This window comes from Palaemon carinicauda, chromosome 40 (genome assembly GCF_036898095.1).
Source record: "Palaemon carinicauda isolate YSFRI2023 chromosome 40, ASM3689809v2, whole genome shotgun sequence".
Lineage (NCBI taxonomy): Eukaryota > Metazoa > Arthropoda > Malacostraca > Decapoda > Palaemonidae > Palaemon > Palaemon carinicauda.
Window position 1 is genome coordinate 37,375,379 of NC_090764.1, and position 15,587 is coordinate 37,390,965.

Consider the following 15,587-nt stretch of genomic DNA (forward strand, 5'->3'; position numbering starts at 1 on the left):
ATGATGAGCACCCTGAAAGCTTCGAAGACTGGTGCAGTCAGAGAGAACAGAGTTATCCGCAGTTTCAGTACTGGTCAACAGTCTTGGCACTGGAGCTGTCCACTCTGATCTGTGTGCGATCTCTGAGAGAAGCCAATTTTAGCATGTACGTGGATGCTCTGACAGAACTGGCTCCGTGGTTCTTCGCACTAGACCACACGAACTATGCCCGATGGATACCAGTGCATCTACGGGACATGGCAGAACTGGCAAACAAACATCCAGACGTCTTCACAGAGTTTAGCAAGGGACACTTCACAGTCCAGAAGACCAAGAGGATCTTTTCAGCAATCCCTCTTGACCAAGGACATGAGCAGAACAACGCGTATGTCAAGGGTGATGGAGGAGCCATCGGCCTCACAGACAATCCAACTGCACTGAGGCGCTGGATGGTTGCCGGACCGGAGGTTGCTAGAGTGATTGTGGAATTTGACGACTTCAATCTGCATCCACACGATCAAGAGGAGACACGTCACCACGAAGAGACACCAAGTGTGCAGAACACTTTTGCCAGAGATGTGCGCTCACTCGTGGCCGTCATTGAAGAGCTGGGCAACCCTTTCGAGGAGGACAGTCAGGACTTGCTGGTGCTCGACACAAAGGAGATCGCAGACCCTGCAGTCATAGAAACAGTCCGTAACGCCAAGCAGATTGGCCAAGACCAGTTTGAAGCATTCTCAAAGGAATGCATCGTGGACAGAACCAAGTCCATTGAGGTGGCAATCCACCGGAACAAGCTACCACTGTTTGCGACCAAGAGAGGACCCAATATACCCAAAGGAAAAGAACAGGTCAAATCTCTGAAGAATGATGTTGCGCTCTTCGCACGATTATATATCGGCTGCCAGACCCGTGATGGGAATCTAGAAGAGTTCTTCAGGCATGAAAATCAGCAATGCCCTCCAGCTTTATCTGACGGAGGGAGACTGTACCTAGGGAGCAAGAGTGACTTGCTGGTGTGCCTTGAAGGCCATGCTGAGCCTCAGTTTGAAGCTCCTACTGTCACTGCTGTTGTCCTCGATGGAGCAGTAATCGTACAGATGTTGAAGCCGGGTACTGCCAACACGTTCGAGGAATATGCACAGCAAGTGTTCATCCCATACGTTGTACAACGTTTCCAACATGTATCACGTCTTGACCTTGTGTGGGACAGCTACAGAGCAGATTCCCTGAAGGCATCAACCAGAGAACAGCGTGGAAAGGGAGTACGTCGGCGTGTTGTCGACTCAGCAGTCATACCAGGAAATTGGCAAAGTTTCCTGCGAGTTGATAGCAACAAAGTGGAGCTCTTCAGCTACCTCTCCACCATGCTTGCAGAGTCCTTTCAAGAAGAAGGCAAGGAACTGGTCGTCACTGATGGGGAGCAGGTGATCTGTGTTCCACAGCAAGAGGATGTCAACTCACTCGCACCATGCAACCAAGAAGAGGCAGACACCCGCATGATGCTACATGTAGCACATGCTGCACAACATGGTCACCACCAGATACAGGTTCGAACAGTAGACAGTGACGTCGTGGTCCTAGCAGTGATGGTAGTCCAGAAACTACCAGCTGGAGACGAACTCTGGGTAGCCTTTGGGACAGGCAAGAACTACCGCTACATTGCAGCCCATGAAATAGCTTCCTCCCTTGGTCCAGAGAAGGCATGTGCTCTTCCAATGTTTCATGCCATCACAGGGTGTGATACTGTGTCAGCCTTCGTCGGACATGGGAAGAAATCTGCCTGGGCAACATGGAACACGCTGCCAGAACTCACTGATGCCCTGCTGAGTCTGGCAAATGCACCCACAAGCATCCAAGAGGATACAATGCATGTCATCGAGAGGTTTGTCATACTCTGTATGACCGCACAAGCAAATGCAAGGACGTCAACAAGGCGAGAAAGCAGCTCTTTGCAAAGACGAACTCTGTTCAGAACATCCCGCCAACCTACGCTGCTCTGGAGCAGCATGTGAAGAGATCTGCCCTTCAGGGTGGTCATGTCTGGGGCCAGGCATTGGTACCAACGCCCGTGCTCCCTCCACCAACAGACTGGGGCTGGCATCGGAGTGATGATGGGCTCTACACACCACTCTGGACCACACTCCCTGAGGCATCCAAGGCCTGCTATGAGCTGGTGTCTTGCGGATGCAAGAAAGGCTGCAAAAACCGCTGCAAGTGCAAGAACGCTTCACTGCAATGCACTGGTCTATGTTTCTGTGAAGGTGAATGCCAGTAGATTGGGACAGAAAACTTGCTAACCAACATTATGATCTGTAGACATTCATAATTCTGGTGACCAGATTTGAAAAGTTCGGAATCATAATTAACATAGTGTGGCAAAATCTACGTTATTGTATTACATGTATGTACTGCAGGATTACACAAGTACTGTGCCTAGAGACTGGGCTTTTGGTCGACTATATAACTACAATCTGACCATACTGTAAACTTCCCGTACTCTGTGTATTATTTTGACTAGCAATTTTGCCAGCAATTTGAAATAAAAAAGCAACTTGAGCAATTAAAGTGTGTTCCTGAAATCAGGTACTGGTTATTAGAGGTATTATGTCATTGAGTATTGAAATCTTCATCAAATGTCCACTTTTTCCACAAAATGGCGGCCAGTTTGGGGGCCATTTTTGAGAAGATTCATCTAAATATCTGTTAAACATTTATTGATGTTAATTCTGATGTAAAAAAAGGGAATTTTGGCCCATCTAGCACCAAACTAACGACACATAATGAAGTCTATGTAATGACGCTAATGTTAAATGGCGGCCATTTTGAACAATGGCCGCCATATCTTCCTAAGGGCTAATCTTGAATGCCTCCATATCCAAAAATGTTTAGAATATATTAATCTACATGTGTGCCAATTTTGGTGCTTTTAGACCAATTTGAACAATTGGTCTGCTATGCCGCTGTACTACAAGTTGCATTACTCTACGATTAAAATTGTAGCCACGAACACATAAACAAGGGGTAAAACATAACCTCCTTCCAACTTCTTTGGTGGAGGTAATAAGGTTCGTTTCATCAGAATGTAACAACCATCCTGTTTTTGTCAAGAGGTTTGACCATAAGTAGTATGACTTCAACTGGAGTATTTCCAAGGGCCAATCTCATAACGTTACTTTTAAAAGTCCACATTCGTTTTAGTCCTCACAAACTAGTCCTTTTAGAAATAAAGGATTCCGTCTCATTCCACATATTTTCTTATTCTTTTGTTAGTTCTCTCATTTCCAAAGAATTATTGAATGAAATTGTAATTCAGACTCCTCATTTCATCTTTGCTTATAATTACTCGTTAATGGAGTTCGTAAATCATGTAATTTTTAAGAAATGCTTAAAATTTGTTTTGTAAACCAGTCACAGTTCTATGCCGGGTTCAAGCTATGGTAAAAGGTGAGGGATGATGCCATAAAATGCAAGTTGCCGTTAAAAAAGTTTTTGCTTAAACCATTTGTTAAAGTGAAGTAACAGTTAAGAAGGGTCGTTATCATTGCGGAGAATGGGAAGGCGATAATTCAGTTGGAAAGATAACATAGCAAAAGACGCGCGGAAGAAAGAACTAAGTGACCAAAATATGCAGGACAGAAGAAGGTGGAGAAGGCTGATAGGGAAAAAGATTGAAGACAAGAGGACTTCTTTTCTTGTGAAAGTTTTATAATGACCCTTGTTTTAAGGGATTTTTTCAAGTTCTACGTACTTTAGGGAAGGCTTCAACTCATCCGATTTTTAATGAATGATTTGCCTACAAATTTTCTGGGAGGATTTCAATTTAATCTTTTTTCCAGGGAAATTTGCAATGCTACATGTTTCCAGTAAAGTTTCAACCTGACCCCTTTTTCGAAGGACTATTTCAAGCCCTTTTTTTAGGTTTCAACGCAATCCCATTTCTGGTGACATATGCTTTGGTACTCTTCCCAGTTAAAGTTTCAATTTGACCCCTTTCTCACGGTCTGTTGTGAACTCTGAAGACCCGGTGTGTAAAATGGCTGATATAGAATAGCATGCTCATAGAAATTGGCAAAAGCTCAAAATAATGAAAAGAAGGAAATAATAAGATATTTGATATCTATGCGGGTATAAGTATCATATTTCATTTGAAACATTGAAGGTCTTTTTATTCATCCTATTTATGTAATACTGGGTACAATTTTTTAATTCTAACAAAGGTCAGATTTATATTTTACAAGTAAAAAGCAGCTTACCTACTGTAACACATCATTTCAAAAGTAATTGAGAAGTTCAGCAGAAAAAGGATACAGGCATGTCCTTGGGTAAGAATAGACTACCAGACACATCCTTGACTAAGAATCGAATACTAGACCTGCTTCTGAAAACTTAATTTTGTACGCAAAGTAAATCAAACATTTTTAGATTTTTATCACAGTCGAAAGATTTTTTCTCTTTTTTTTCATGTTATGAGCGGAATATTTGTTATTGTGTTGCTGCTCAAAGTTTGTATTTTTTCGAGTGATCTATTACTTGATGTTCTCTGTCCCTTTGTTTTGTATGTTCTTTTGAACTCCGGTTACGTCTGTTTATTTACATATGATTATTATTATTATTATTATTATTATTATTATTATTATTATTACTACTTGCTAAGCTATAACCCTAGTGGGAAAAGCAAGTTGCTATAAGCCCAAGGCCAACAAGGAAATTAGCCCAGTGAGGAAAGGAAATAAGGAAATAAATACACTACAAAAGAAGCCATTAACAATTAAAATTAGATAATTTAGTGGAGTAACAACAGTTAAACAAATCTTTCATAATATAAACTATAAAAACTTTAAGTAAACAAGAGGAAGAGAAATAAGATAGAATAGTGTGCCCGAAGGTAATCTCAAACAAGAGAACTCGTAACCAAGACAGTGGAAGACCATGGTACAAAGGCTATGGCACTACCCAAGACTAGAGAACAGTGGTTTGATTTTGGAGTATCCTCCTAGAACTGCTTACCATAGCTAAAGCGTCTCTTCTTCTCTTACCAAGAGGAAAGTAGCCACTGAACAATTGCCGTGCTGTAATTAATCCCTTAAGCGAAGAGGAATTGTTTGGTAATCTCAGTGTTGTCATGTTTATAAGGACAGAGGATAATATGTGAAGAATGGACCAAACTATTCGGTGCATGTGTAGGCTTTTAAAAGGAAAATGAGCCGTAACCAGAGTGAAGGATCCAATGTAATACTGCCTGGGCAGTCACAGGATCCAAACCCTTAAACGGTAGTATCTCAACGGAAATATAAAAGGACGAGAAAATAAAATGATGCAAGAAATTCCGGTTATTTTCTGACGAAACGCGTTCTTGTTTCCTGTTTTCTAAACTCTACACTCAGGAAGAGGAGAGCAAGGCATGTAGATGCGGGGGTGGGGGAGGGACTAGGACCCAGTTCAGATAGAATGGAGTTGCCGGCTCTTACAATTCACTTAGCGATTGTATTCTGAGACAGTCCACGAATTGGAATCAATAAACCTGATCTGTGGAAGTGGTCGAAATTTCATAAACAAGGAGAGAACAAACGACACCAGCACGTAGTGTATAGTAAGAGAAACGAAGGTTATGGGCAATGAAAAAATTAGACTCGTTACAAGGTGGGAGAAACCTTGAAGGCCATCAGGTCACACATTGTTTGTATGCACATGTGGTCTATCGTAACCTTTCTCGGAACCACCTTTAATCGGAAGAGGTTTTTCACTCTTCCAGCTAGTTGCTAGCCAAGTAGGATGAGGAGTATCATGATGCGGTAGTATGTAAGAGAACTAAGTTCATTGTCAGAACTGTAGTGGCTACATACACTAACATCAAGAACAACAGTAACCACAACAATAACTATTGCAATAAATAATGCAACAATAACAATGATTATGACATTCAATAAAAATCAAGATCCATAATCTTTTTTTTTGGAATTGACTTGAAGTATCTCCTTATGGCATCTATAAAACCACTGTAATGCTTCTGATTGGCAGCTTTGTCATTAAAGGAAAACTAAAGTACATATCTGACCAAAGGTATAAGGTGACTTCCAATACCATCTATGGAAGAAATATACTCGATGTTTATGCAAATGGATAAAATATAATTTATATAAAATCCCTTTGTCATTAAGATGCACTTTTTGTCTGTCATAGTAATGCCATTTTAAAAAATGTATTGGATATTGGCAGGGTCGTCACTTATTATTTATCATTATTCAAGCTATCTGTTCTTCAGCTATTTATTTTTGTAGAAGAAATTTTTTTTTTTTTTTTTTTTTTTTTTTTTTTTTTTTTTTTGAATGATCCTTTGTAAATCTATAAACAAATGTACTCAACTGAATCATTCAGGAGAAAGGTGATTGGCTTTCAGGTATTTAAAGGTTTTAAAGGCCCTCATGAGTGGCAGATGCAAGGGCAGTGACAATGCCCTAGATCTAGAGACTGATCATATATATATATATATATATATATATATATATATATATATATATATATATATATATATATATATATATATATATATATATATATATATATATATGATCAGCACCCAAGGCCCCCTCTCCACCCAAGCTAGGACCAGGGAGGGGGGGGGGGGCAGTATCTGCTGATGACTCAGCAGATAGGCCTATAGGCTCCCCCAAGCCCCACATCCTTAGCTCACTAGGATGGTGAGGTTGCAGCTACTACAAGAAACTATCGAGCTTGATGGGGGCTCGAACCCCAGCCTGGCGATTGCCAGATGAATATACAGTATGGGGAAATCTGTAAAAAAGTAGTGCTTTGAAATCTAGAACTTACATTATCTGAGATCATCGAATTCCTTTGATTTCAATTCATTCAGATAATGATAATTCTACAATAACTGAGCTCAAATTTCCTTTTAATGCAATCAAAAGATGCCATGGCATTAGATAGGAACAACGGAAAATTTAGATGTAGGAAGGATTCATCAGTATCACATGACATGACTAGAACTGGCCCTCAGTACAGCTTATACCTTTGCCACCGCCACTTTTGTCATTAAGAAAACTAATGATGTGGTAATTGATCCCAAAACGCACATATCACAAGATAGGCTATTGAAATATGCACATTTCAGCACTAGTTTCATGCAAATCAGATAAAAATTGGCGACGATATGGCAAAAAGACTTTTTTTTTACCTTTTCTTGACCTTTGCCTTGACTTTTGACCCAGTCAGTCCCAATATATAATCAAATTGTCCTTGATTCATGGCCAATCGTCTCATTAAATTTCATGAGATTTCATCAAATTGTTTTTGAGTTATGCGAATCACAAACAGAGACAGAATAACATACAAATAGATAAATACACTAACAAGGGTAATGCCATCACTATATCACGTTGTATATCGCAAGGTACACAATTGAATTATGCACACTTTGGCTCTAGTCCCATGCAAAGCGGATAAAAAATTTACCATGATATAGCAAAACGAATTTATTTACCTTCTCGTGACACTAACCTTGACCCTTTGACCCAATCTCTCCCAAAATCTAATCAAAATGTCCTAGGATCATGGCCAATCATCCCACCAAATGTTATGATATTCGGTCTAACAATTTTGGAGTTTTGTGATTCGTTTTTTACCTTTTCGTGACCTTAAATTTGACCTTTGACCCAGTCCCCTCCCCAAATCTAATCAAATTGTCCTCGGATCATGGCCAATCATCCTACCAAATTTCACGATATTCGGTCAAATAGTTTTTGAGCAATGCGAATCACAAAAACACAGACAGACTTACAAACGTACGCCTATCAAAACATATCTTAGCCACAACGAAATTGACGATGGTAAATATTTCATAGGAAAAGTCTTCCCAGTAGTTGTCACACGTAGAGTTGTGCGTGAATCCAATGACTAAAGTGGCCCAACTCTTTGCATCGTAAATCTTGAAGAGCAAAAATTAATAAGAAGCTACCAATAATTGGATAATAATCCCTAACATCGCAAGAGGGTCTGCCCCTCTCTTTTATTCTTTTCCTGCACTTCTCTTTCTCCCCTTTTCCTTAATCATTCCCATCTCGAGTACCTGCCTTCGGGCTATAAACTGGATATTATCCAGGGGTACTCCTCCTTTCCCCATATTCCCCACTTCCCTATCCTTATCCTTAATATTATTAATATGATAAGTCTGTGTGTATATAGATGGTCTGCAATGTCCCCAGAGATTGCACAGTAGATCATTATAAGGGTACTTGACTCCTGACAATTATCATAAAGTTTATAGCATTTTCTATCACTTCTAACAAAATACATAGCAACACTGAAGGCTATGATACATGTCCGGGTTCTGCTATAAGGTTATAGGAGGTTCAAAACAGGCTTATGCAATCTTTGATGAAATCAATAAGAAATTTTTAATTCACAGTTGATTCACCTTCTAATACCCATTTTACCCGATTAGTGATTATGCTGTGGGAAAACTGAGAGTTGTGCGTTTATTTCTGAATACTCATCACAATGGGAAAGTGAAGTTGTGTTTGCTGTGATTAATGATGTGTTGCTCATAATGAACCGGGTTCTCAAAATTCCTGACGTGAAGGCAATACAGTGTACAGGAAAGCTGTTAACATCGTGGAACGAATGGCTAATTTATATATACTTAGGGTTTTGATCTTCACATCTTCAGTTTTATGAAGGGAATAACTCATGATAATGCAACACCTTTCTATTAATATGTCAGTGAGGGTTCTAAATTTAAGAACATGTAAATTTCTATGGTTTCGTGTATAAACACCTAAATAGTGGAATATGAGGCAAGAAAAGGGAGACAGCAATAGGGTTATTGGGGTACCTCTTAAAAATCAGGTAGCAGTGAAAGTCAGACGCCCTCTTTAACGTTAATGTTGATATATCAGAGTTACCTAATGGTCAACACAACTTACATTAGTACGATTAACAAGGTATACACTGACTCTACAGACTGAATAACTAGGGTAGAATGAGATTGTCTGAAGTAGGCATTCACATAATATTGTTTTAAATGAAGGGAATAGCGTCTGGCAATTCAGAAGAAATTGTGCATTTGGTCACTTGAAGGTAATATGTACAAGATGGTAAGAGGATTTACCATATGCATTTAAACTCAATCACAAGTGACCAAAGTGGATCATTGATCAAAAAGAGGAATATATTGGTCTATTGAACAAAAATTAAATTTTAATTATAGTAAGTGTCAATGAACTTACGTGAGAGTCATTTGCCCAAACAGGTAAAATAATTTGGCTAAAGCCTACAACTCTTGCAAGAAGAGTCCCATAACAAAACTCACAACAGGGGTTTAGTGTGGTCATGGAAATTTGCCTAGATTCCAGACTAGGCCTACTTCTGTTTTCTACGTCAACCTTTCAACTCTAAAAGCCATTTTAAACCCCATGAGATATAATTGCAAGATTGTATACAGCTGAAATTCATGTGGAAGGAAATAGAAACGTCTGAAATGCACTAACTCACGTAGATTTTGAATTACATGTGAGATTATTATATTGTCACATGCTCTAGTAACAGATGAAAAATGCTGACTAACATGTGAGTATTGTACATATAATTACCACATGTATTAACTCAGATTTAATTGAATTTTCCTAGATTACAGACTAGGCCTATTATCTGTGTCAACCCTTCAACTCCAAAAGCCATTTTAAAGCTCCGAAGATATAATTGCAAAATTGGATGCAACTGAAAATCACGGGGATATAAATTTAACCAGCTGAAATGCACAAACTTGCATGGATTTTGAATCACATGTGAGAATATTATATCAGCACATGCTGTAATAACATGAAAAATCAGGTGTCGTGAAATTGACCGATTGTGTACTGGGTTGCAAACAGGCTAGAGAAGACCATGAGTTTACATAATTCCCTTAAGAAGTTTCACACACACACACACACACACACACACACACACACACACACATATATATATATATATATATATATATATATATATATATATATATATATATATATATATATATTAACGTTTCCCCTAGCAAGGGATGGCTTTTGAAGAAAAACTTCCGTTACTGCCATTGATATACTTTAACTGTCGAATCGTGACTGTACACACACACACACACACACACACACACACACACACACACACACACACACACACACACAGTTTTTACATTGGATCGATCCATAGTTGTTAACAAAAGGCTCCAAATTATGTAACGTTAAATTCATAAAAAAGCAAATATGATTTTCTCGATATCGTTCTAACCGTTATTAGACAAAACTGTTAAACGTTTTGCTCTCATTATAATTTAATATAATCAAATAATTACATACCTGATTTCATTGTGAAGATAAAGCTTCGCAATTGACAGATTATTGTGAAAGAAGCAAGAAACGTGGCACGAATGGTCTCGATTAAAAGGGTGAGTGCTTGGCGCATTTCTTTTGTCTTTAATAATAGATAGCAGTTGGTAATAACGCAAAGGAAAGTTTCGCCCCATCGGAGTAGCCTACTCATTACAAACTTCCTTACGTCGTCTTCGCCATATGTAATAGTGATGCGTTTTCCTCGGTAATATTATCATGTTCGACATGATAGATAAATTATAGAAATAATGCTGGTGCTATTTGTGACTCCGAACAACTGGGAAAGGCTCAACTTTCTTTCTTTATGGTCTAGGCTAGGCTAGGCTACACTCCGTGTTTCTAGATCCAGTACACTACTCTGAGTGTTGGAGTCTTTTGCACCATTGATGTGAAAGTGTATTGTCTGTCTTTAGTGCATATATTTGAAATTACTATAAGATGGTAGCGAACTGGAGCCTTACGTGTGCTAAATTTACCAGGCCATTGACGTACCCAGTAAGTACAACCTCAGTCTTGTTTTTCGACAGATATTTTCGATGTGTTGCCAAGTAGGGAAGTGACTTATTATTATCTCGACTTGCTACTGATTCATCAATTTACCAATTTCTAATGTCACCAAACTGAAGACCTCTTAAAAAGTCATCGATAATGCAAATAAAATTATTGGTGCCAGTCCATAACTTAAAAGTAATTCAGGAGAAAATCAGTGTTGCCATTTTTTCGTTAAGGAAACTTATTTTTACTTTCGCTAGTCAGTGTGTTGCTCGAAATGGTAAATACCATAATTTACGTTTGAATTATGGTTATGTTTAAAGGTATTGATATATGGTACATAATTATACGTCTAATTTCGGGGTAAGCCATTCAATTGAAAGAACATTAGTTACGAAGGTATTGCCAAGTAGCATTTATTTAAAATTTCGACAATCTCATAAAGCAATTTTGGCATCCGATGTTATTATTACTATTTTAATTGGAATCAGACATGCCTTTTTAATAATAATGGTTAATTGTCAGAAACAGTGCTTTGGCACGACTTGTAGTCCCAAACCGCAGGCGTAGTGAGCTTTTATGGCAAAGAATAAAAGGATATACTTCCAGGGCAAAGCGGTTGAAAAACCCTTTCGAAACCTCTGTGTTCTTGCACAATATTGTAAACTCTCTCTAATAATAATGACACCATAAACAACGGGCTGCGGGTTCAGCTGAAGCTCGTATTCTACACCAGTTTAAAGCAATAAACAAGCAAAGCAAGCAACAAATCATTATTTTAATGGAAATAATAAAAAATAATTAGGAAGTATCATGACTCTGACTTCCTTGTCATCACAATTACATGTGATGGCTGGGTGAAATATATGAGTAAATAATTTTTGCATAATTGTAGTGCTGTATACTAGCTGCCGTTTTCAAACGATGCTATCTCCAGTCTTGTAGGCTAATGGTAACCGTACTATACATCTTTCTCTCTCTCTCTCTCTCTCTCTCTCTCTCTCTCTCTCTCTCTCTCTCTCTCTCTCTCTCTCTCTGTAGCTTCTGTAGTTCAGTCTTTTAGGCTAATGGTAACCGTACTATTCATCTCTCTCTCTCTCTCTCTCTCTCTCTCTCTCTCTCTGTAGCTTCTGTAGTTCAGTCTTTTAGGCTAATGGTAACCGTACAATACATTTTTTTCTCTCTCTCTCTCTCTCTCTCTGTTCAGGCTTTTAGGCTAATGGTAACCGTACAGTACATTTTCTCTCTCTCTCTCTCTCTCTCTCTCTCTCTCTCTCTCTCTCTCTCTCTCTCTCTCTCTCTCTCTCAGGCTTTTAGGCTAATGGTAACCGTACAATACATTTTCTCTCTCTCTCTCTCTCTCTGTTCAGGCTTTTAGGCTAATGGTAACCGTACAATACATTTTCTCTCTCTCTCTCTCTCTCTCTCTCTCTCTCTCTCTCTCTCTGTTCAGGCTTTTAGGCTAATGGTAACCGTACAATACATTCTCTCTCTCTCTCTCTCTCTCTCTCTCTCTCTCTCTCTCTCTCTGTTCAGGCTTTCTCTCTTCAGGCTTTTAGGCTACTGGTAAACATACTAAACATTCTCTCTCTCTCTCTCTCTCTCTCTCTCTCTCTCTCTCTCTCTCTCTGTAACTTCTTTTGTTCAGGCTTATAGGCTAATGGTAACCGTACTATACATTCTCTCTCTCTCTCTCTCTCTCTCTCTCTCTCTCTCTCTCTCTCTCTCTCTCTCTCTCTCTTCAAGGTTTTAGGCTAATGGTAACCATACTGTACTTCAATTTCTCTCTCTCTCTCTCTCTCTCTCTCTCTCTCTCTCTCTCTCTCTCTCTCTCTCTCTCTCTCTCTCTATATATATATATATATATATATATATATATATATATATATATATATATATATATAGGCCTATCTAGCTTCTGTCTGTTCAGGGTTTTTAGACTATTGGTAATCATACTGTATATCTTATTCATATAGGCTATACATTATGTATATATTATATATATCATTATCATTTGTTATATATATATATATATATATATATATATATATATATATATATATATATATATATATGCTTACGAAGCTGGTCTAGTGTAGAGTAAATGCAGTAGTTTAATAATGATTTCATTTATATTTTATATGTGCCATGAAGAGAGGTTAGCCAGGTCGTAAGATGAGTTCTTCTTGTGTAGACGTATGTTTATTATGTAAATTACGTAAGACTTTCGTCGTTAATTTCATTGTATTCTTCATTCAAGTCAGTATATGTAAATTTAAGATATTTTTAAGAATTAAATTTTATTTCACATATGTTTGTTATGAAGTCTTACGTAACTTGTTTGAGACTGTTTGGTGACCAGTCAAGTTAGGAACAAGGGCTTATGTAATGTTCTTTTATATTTTTATGATGCCTTGTGTTATGTTTGCGACAGAATGCACAATATGCCACGTCCTTTGGAAAATTCATGAAAAACCTAATGATAGGATGTTATCTTTTTTTTATTTTGGGGACTAAGGGGGCGGAGCTTGCTGACGGAGAGTTGCCTCGCTGTGCGTGACAGTTGCCCAGGAAACCAAGGATTCGTTATCCTATTGTGTGATTAAGCGTTTGAGAGAGTAATACTTGGTAACTCTGATGCCTTGCCCTGGCCCCCACGCTTCCAGAAAACGCTCTCTTGGAACATTCTGGAAGTAGCTAAGTCTCTTGTAAAGGCAACCCAGATAGACAGGTAGAGAATCCCAGCCTTAAGACCGCCAACTTCCCCCTCTCTCTCTCTCTCTCTCACTCTCGCACGCAGCTCAGTGTATTGTTTTAAAAGTGTTCAGTGAAATACCGAAGTTATGGTTTGACGAGTTTTTGTAATCATAGGGAGTATTTATAAAAATTCTCTTAGAGTTTTTGTAAACGGCCCTGTAGGAAGGGGGTAGGTTCTTGTATTGTGATCTGGTTATCTATTTTCATTAAGTCTCAAATTTAAATATTGTATTCAGATTTAATTTTAATTGAAACAAGGGATTGTATAATTTTCCTAAGTATTTCTTGTGTCTTAGTCTAAGGTTTATTCAGATTAAATATTTAAAGTCAGGTGGTTATATAATTTTCAGATCATAACATTTTGTTTAGACCCTTTTTCCATGGAGCACGAATTTACCTTTTTTTTTTTTTATTTTTTTTTTTACAAAGCAGGAGCAAACAAGTTCAATCATTTCAGTAAAAATCATTTCTGTTTTTTACCTTTTCTTAGGCTTCTCCAGAAATTATAAACACGCAGGTATTTCAGAACCAGGCGGAAGGCTCTAGAGGGATTATCTTTGAGCTTCTAATTTTATCTTGAACTGAAGATAATGATTTTAATATGCATACTAGTAAATAGACTTCCTATACCTGAATTTATTTTTTTTCATCTTTTTTTTTTTTGAAGTTATAGTTTATGTATGAAAGATGTAATTTGATGTTGTTACAGTTCTTAAAATATTTTATTCTAATTGTTAATTCCTTCTCTTGTAGTTTATTTATTTCTTTATTTCCTTTCCTTACTGGGCTATTTTCCGTGTTGCAACTCTTGGGCTTATAGCATCTTGCTTTTCCAACTAGGGTTGTAGCTTAGCGAGTAATAATAATAATGATAATGATAATAGTAATAATAATAATCATAAATATATATATATATATATTATATATATATATATATATATATATATATATATATATACACATATATATACATACTGTATATATATATATATATATATATATATATATATATATATATATATATATATATATATATATATATATGTGTGTGTACTTATATATATGCTAGTGTAGAGGCTAGTTTTGACTTAGAATAGAGAGCCCAAGGAAATAGGATAGGAATTCAAAATACATGTGGGAATATCTCTTTGCACTGTTGCCAGTATTCTGGATTCTCATGATTTAGACTGCTTTTCGTGCAGTAGGTAAAAAATTGTATTTTACTGAATATATGTCTTTTTTCTAATATCTGAGTAATAAAAACATTACTAGTGGATATTTCTGACACATGCAGGATTGATATGCTGTGAAAGGATAGCCTAGCATTAGATGTAATAAAATGGATAACTCTCTGGTCATATAGGAACACTTTCTCCCATACATGCAGATTCAGTTGAAATTAAAGAGGTTTTCGTAGCACAGATATATGAATGGAGACAGGCATGAGTAGTCTGCCTTTGTCTCATGAACTTTTTAAAAGAATGTCAACCCCACCATTCCATGACGACTGATTGGTCCATCTTCAATTTTGAGGAATTTAGATGATGTTTCTTTTCAGAGTGATGGGATGAAATGGGTAATTAATTCTTCCCACAATTCTCTATGGGGATATGAAATTAAAATCAAATGGTGTTTTCAGGTTTTTTTAAGTATCTGGATTTCTAAAAAATGTTTTTTAGCCTCTTTAGCATTTTTTTTATATTGGGTTATTCAAGCGTTTGGGAATGATTGAAAGTTTGAAAAGGGCTCCCATGGATTTGTTAAATTTTGAAAAGGGCTTCCATGAATTTGATAAATGTTTCTTTGAAAGAATTTCATTAAGATTTAGTTTTTTATCTTTATTTATCACACATTATTTGTATCCTGTACGAGTGACCTTAATGGTTACGGCTAAAATTTACGAAAGCGAATCAGCCGTTATTTACATGTGTGGTTATTTTTCGTATAATAACCATGCGCATGCGGTGTTCACGT

At 37.4% G+C, this 15,587-nt stretch overlaps 1 long non-coding RNA gene across 1 annotated transcript in view; it reads left to right on the top strand.

Moving 5' to 3' along the window:
- The first annotated feature begins 10,345 nt into the window (after window positions 1–10,345).
- The window catches only part of LOC137631656 (uncharacterized), a 384,363-nt gene continuing 379,121 nt past the window's right edge, over window positions 10,346–15,587 (top strand). Inside the window, exon 1 of the long non-coding RNA XR_011041936.1 lies at window positions 10,346–10,859. This is a non-coding gene — a long non-coding RNA (uncharacterized lncRNA). The remainder of the gene's footprint in view (window positions 10,860–15,587) is intronic.